The sequence below is a fragment of the Lichenostomus cassidix genome, unplaced genomic scaffold (assembly GCF_008360975.1).
Source record: "Lichenostomus cassidix isolate B80296 unplaced genomic scaffold, HeHo_3.0 HiC_scaffold_35, whole genome shotgun sequence".
NCBI lineage: Eukaryota > Metazoa > Chordata > Aves > Passeriformes > Meliphagidae > Lichenostomus > Lichenostomus cassidix.
In genome coordinates this window covers 1,144,659-1,150,658 of record NW_028147256.1, presented here as the reverse complement: position 1 = coordinate 1,150,658, position 6,000 = coordinate 1,144,659, and positions in this window count along the sequence as shown.

Here is a 6,000-nt window from a genome sequence, read left to right as displayed (position 1 = left end):
TTGGGATGTTTGGGGTGATTTTGGGAGATTTGGGGTTTTTGGGATCCTAAAGTTGGAGAGGAGTTTGGGATCCGGGGGGGTTTTGGGGTTTGGGAATTTGGGGTTTGGAGTTTGGGGAATTTGGGGTTTGGGGTCTTTGGGATGCTTGGGCTTTGGGGTGATTTTGGGGGCTTTGGGGTTTTTGGGATCCTAAAGTTGGAGGGGAGTTTGTGATCCGGGAGGGTTTTGAGATAAAGGGCGGGATTTGGGGTTTGGGGTTTGGGGGAATTTGGAATTAGGGGGTTTGAGATTTGGGGTGGAGAGGGAGTTGGGGTTGGGGGTTTTGGGGTTCAGGGGTTTGGGGCGATTTTGGGGGATTGGTTTTGGGATCCTAAAGTTGGAAGGAGTTGGGATATGGAGGAGGTTTGGGGTTTGGGGGATTTGGGGTTTTGGGTTGGGGGTTTGGAGGATTTGGGATTTTGGGGGTTTTGGGGTGGAGGGAGGGATTTGGGATCAGAGGGTTTGAGGTTCGGGGCGATTTTGGGGGTTTTGGGGTTTTGGGATCTAAATTGGAGGGAGTTTGGGATCTATGGGGTTTGGGTTTGGGGGATTTGGGATCCGGAGGGGTTTTGGGGGGGATTTAGGGTGGAGGGAGGGATTTGGGATCCTGGGGGAGTTTGGGGTGCAGGAGGACTTTGGGGTGGAAAGATTGGCATTTGGGGTTGGGGGGAGATTTGGGGTTTGGGGGGATTTGGGATTCAGGGGGGGATTTGGGACGGACAGGGAATTTGGGATAAGGGGAGGCATTTGGGGTTTGGGGAGGCATTTGGGATTTCGGGAGGCATTTGGGATTTCGGGAGGATTTGGGATTTCGGGAAGATTTTGGGGCTCCAGGGGAACTTTGGGATTTGGGGAGGATTTGGGATTTAGGGAAGATTTGGGATCTGTGAGGGGTTTGGGGCTGCAGGGAAGTTTTGGGATCCAAGAGTGGATTTGGGATCCAGGAGTGGATTTGGGGTCCAGGGAGCTTTTGGGGTCACGGGAGCTTTTGGGGTGCAGGAGGATCTCCAAGATGGTGAATTTTGGGGTTCCCAGCCCATTTTGGGATCCCCTAATCCCAAATCCCCCAGGCTGTCCCTTCCCAAAATCCCCACCGGCAGAATCCCCAAAACCCCAAAGATGAAAACCCTTTTCCCTTGATTTTTTAGGGTGGGTTTTTGGGGTCGATCCCGCTTTTTGGGGTGCCGATCCCAGTTTTTTGGGGTGCCAATCCTGCTTTTTTAGGGCGAATTTGGGTGCTGATCCCGGTTTTTTGGGGAGAATTTGGGTGCCAATCCCGCTTTTTTGGGGTCCGGGTTTTTGGGGCCGATCCCGCTTTTTTTGGGGTGCCGATCCCGCTTTTTTTGGGGTGCGGGTTTTTGGGGCCAATCCCGATTTTTTAGGGCGAATTTGGGTGCCAAACCCGCTTTTTTGGGTGCCGATCCCGGTTTTTGGGGTGCTGATCCCACTTTTTTGGGATGTTTTTTGGGGCCGGAGGGTGGTTTTTGGGGCCGGGGGTTATTTTTTAGGATGTTTTTTAGGGCCGGGGGTTATTTTTTGGGACGGTTTTTGGGGCCGGAGGATAGTTTTTGGGGCCGGAGGATGATTTTTGGGATGTTTCTTGGGGTCGGGGGTTATTTTTTGGGGTGCGTTTTGGGGCCGGAGGTTATTTTTTAGGATGTTTCTGGGGCCGGAGGATGTTTTTTGGGGCCGGGGGGTATTTTTTCGGATGGTTTTTAGGGCCGGGGGATATTTTTTGGGACGGTTTTTGGGGCCGAAGGATAGTTTTTGGGGCCGGAGGATAATTTTTGGGATATTTCTTGGGGTCGGGGGTTATTTTTTGGGGTGCGTTTTGGGGCCGGAGGTTATTTTTTAGGATGTTTCTGGGGCCGGAGGATGTTTTTTGGGGCCGGGGGGTATTTTTTCGGATGGTTTTTAGGGCCGGGGGATATTTTTTGGGACGGTTTTTGGGGCCGAAGGATAGTTTTTGGGGCCGGAGGATAATTTTTGGGATATTTCTTGGGGTCGGGGGTTATTTTTTGGGGTGCGTTTTGGGGCCGGAGGTTATTTTTTAGGATGTTTCTGGGGCCGGAGGATGTTTTTTGGGGCCGGGGGGTATTTTTTCGGATGGTTTTTAGGGCCGGGTGGCATTTTTTGGGATGGTTTTTGGGGCTGGAGGATAGTTTTTGGGGCCGGGGGGTATTTTTGGGATGGTTTTTGGGGCCGGGCCGTGGTTTTTGGGGTGGTTTTTGGGGCCGGAGGTGGTTTTTGGGATGGTTTTTGGGGCCGGGCAGTAGTTTTTAGGACCGGAGGGTATTTTTTGGGATGGTTTTTGGGGCCGGAGGATGGTTTTTAGGATCTTTTTGGGGCCGGAGGATGTTTTTTGGGGCCGGGGGGCATTTTTTGGGATGGTTTTTAGGGCCGGAGGATGGTTTCTAGGACCGGAGGATATCTTTTAGGATTTTTTTGGGACCGGGGGATACTTTTTAGGATGTTTTTGGCTCCGGGGGGTATTTTTTTGGGATGGTTTTTGGGGCACTTTTGTGGTTTTAGGGCAGTTTTTGGGGCCGTAGGATGGTTTTTAGGACCGGAGGATATCTTTTAGGATTTTTTTGGGGCCGGGGAGTATTTTTTAGGATTTTTTTTGGGGCCGGGGGTGGTTTTTGGGGTGGTTTTTAGGGCCAGTGGTCGTTTTTGGGATGGTTTTTGAGGCTGGGCCTTATTTTTTCGGATGTTTTGGGGGCCGGAGGATGTTTTTTAGGGTTTTTTTGGGGCCGGAGGATGGTTTTTAGGGTTTTTTTGGGGCCGGAGGATGGCTTTTAGGGTTTTTTTGGGGCCGGAGGATGGTTTTTGGGATTTTTTTGGGGCCGGCCGGGGAAGGGTGGGCCTCACTCATCCCACCCACGCAGCTCCATGAGCTCATCGAGTCCCGCCGGAGAACTTCGGGAATTCGCAACATAAACAGAGAGGCCCCGAGGCGGCGGGGAAACGGCCCTAAAAACTGCCCTAAAACACAAAATCCGCCCTAAAACCGCCCTAAAAAATAAAAACAGACCCTAAAACCGCCCTAAAGCCACAAAACTACCCCAAAAACCACTGCCTGGCCCCAAAAACCACCCTAAACCCACAAAACGGCCCCAAAAACTGCCCTAAAAGTGCCCTAAAACAATATCCCGCCCCAAAAACAGCCCTAAAAACTGCCCTAAAACCACAAAACTGCCCCTAAAAACCACAGCCCGGCCCCAAAATCCACCCTAAAAAACAAATCCCGCCCCAAAAACCGCCCTAAAACCACAAAACAGCCCCAAAAACCACTGCCCGGCCCTAAAAACCACCCTAAAAACCAGAAACTGCCCCAAAACCCACCCTAAAAACCAGAAACCACCCCAAAAACCACCCTAAAACCACAAAACTGCCCCAAAAACCTCCCTAAAACCACAAAAACCGCCCTAAAAACTAACCCCCGGCCCCAAAAACCTCCCTAAAACCACAAAAACTGACCCAAAAACCACCCTAAAAACCACCCTAAAACAAAATCCCGCCCCAAAAACCGCCCTAAAACCACAAAACGGCCCCAAAAACCACTGCCCGGCCCCAAAATCCACCCTAAAAAACAAATCCCGCCCCAAAAACTGCCCTAAAACCACAAAACGGCCCCAAAACCCACTGCCCGGCCCTAAAAACCACCCTAAAAACCAGAAACCACCCCAAAAACCGCCGTAAAAACCAGAAACTGACCCAAAAACCGCCCTAAAACCACAAAAACTGCCCCAAAAACCGCCCTAAAACCACAAAAACCGCCCTAAAAACTAAGCCCCGGCCCCAAAAACCTCCCTAAAACCACAAAAACTGACCCAAAAACCACCCTAAAAACCGCCCTAAAACAAAATCCCGCCCCAAAAACCGCCCTAAAACCACAAAACTGCCCCCAAAAACCACACCCCGGCCCCAAAATCCACCCTAAAAAACAAAACCCGCCCCAAAAACTGCCCTAAAACCACAAAACAGCCCCAAAAACCACCCTAAAAACCGCCCTAAACCAAAATCCCGCCCCAAAAACCACCCTAAAACCACAAAACAGCCCCAAAAAACACACCCTGGCCCCAAAATCCACCCTAAAAACCAGAAACCGCCCCAAAAACCGCCCTAAAACCACAAAAACTGCCCCAAAAACCACCCCAAAAACCGCCCTAAAACCACAAAACAGCCCCAAAAACAGCCCTAAAAACTGCCCTAAAACCACAAAACTGCCCCAAAAACCACACCCCGGCCCCAAAAATCCACCCTAAAAAACAAAACCCGCCCCTAAAACCAACCCCCGCCCCAAACGCCACCCTTAAAAATAATTCCCACCCCAAAAAACCACCGCCCGGCCCCAAAAGCTGCCCTAAAAACCAGAAACTGCCCCAAAAACCGCCCTAAAAACCAGAAACTGCCCCTAAAACTAACCCCCGGCCCCAAAAGCTGCCCTAAAAACCAGAAACTGCCCCAAAAACCACCCTAAAACCACAAAACCGCCCCAAAAACCGCCCTAAAAACCAGGGTTTGGGGTTATTTTAGGGCTTTTCGGGCGGATTTTGGGATTATTTTTTAGGGTTTTTTTGGGGTTATTTTTTAGGGGTTTTTTTGGGATTATTTTAGAGGGTTTTGGGTGCTTTTGGGGCATTTTTCGGGCGATTTTTGGGCTGATTTGGGGTTTTTTGGGGGTTATTTTGGGGTTATTTTTTAGGGGTTTTTTTGGGATTATTTTAGAGGTTTTTGGGGCATTTTTCGGGCGATTTTTGGGCTGATTTGGGGTTTTTTGGGGGTTATTTTGGGGTTATTTTTTAGGGGGTTTTGGGTGCTTTTTGGGTGGATTTTGGGGTTATTTTGGGGGTATTTTTTAGGGTTTTTTGGGGTTATTTTAGGGGGTGTTTTAGGGTTTTTTTTGGGGGGGATCCCTAATTTTGGGGTTATTTTAGGGCTTTTCAGGTGGATTTTGGGGTTGTTTGGGGTCATCTTTTAGGGGTTTTTTTGGGGTTATTTTGGGGTTATTTTAGGGGATTTTGGGTGGTTTTTTTGGCATTTTTTTGGCGATTTTCGGGTGGTTTTCAGGCGGGTTTTGGGGTTATTTTTTAGGGTTTTTTGGGGTTATTTTGGGGTTATTTTTTAGGGTCTTTTTGGGGTTATTTTTAAGGGTTTTTTTGGGGTGGGTCCCTAATTTTGGGGTTATTTTAGGGCTTTTCAGGCGATTTTCGGGTGGATTTTGGGGTTATTTTAGGGCTTTTTGGGTGGTTTTTGGGGTCATTTTGGGGTTATTTTTTAGGGGTTTTTTGGGGGTTATTTTTTAGGGTTTTTTTTTTTGTTATTTTAGATGGTTTTGGGTGCTTTTCGGGTGATTTTCGGGCGATTTTCGGGTTATTTTAGGGTTTTTTGAGCCAATTTTCAGGCGATTTTTGGGCGGATTTTAGGATTTTTTGTAGGATTTTTTTAGGAAATCCCTAATTTTGGGTTTTTCCCCCATTTCCGCAGTCCTGTGCCCCCTGCTCTGCCGGAACGGGGGGCTCTTTAATTTTGGGGTTATTTTAGGGGATTTTGGGTGCTTTTTGGGTGCTTTTCGGTTGTTTTTTTGGGTGCTTTTTGGGGTTATTTTTAGGGATTTTTGGGGGTTATTTTGGGGTTATTTTTTAGGGGTTTTTTTGGGATTATTTTAGGGTTATTTTAGGAGGTTTTGGGTGTTTTTCGGGCATTTTTCGGGCGATTTTCAGGCTGGTTTTGGGTGGTTTTTGGGGTTAATTTAGGGATTTTCGGGCGGATTTTGGGATTTTCTTTTAGGATTTCTTTAGGAAATCCCTAATTTTGGGTTTTTCCCCCATTTCCGCAGTCCTGTGCCCCCTGCTCTGCCGCAACGGGGGGCTCCCTAATTTTGGGGTTATTTTAGGGGCTTTTGGGTGCTTTTTGGGTGCTTTTGGGTGGATTTTGGGGTTGTTTTAGGGCTTTTTG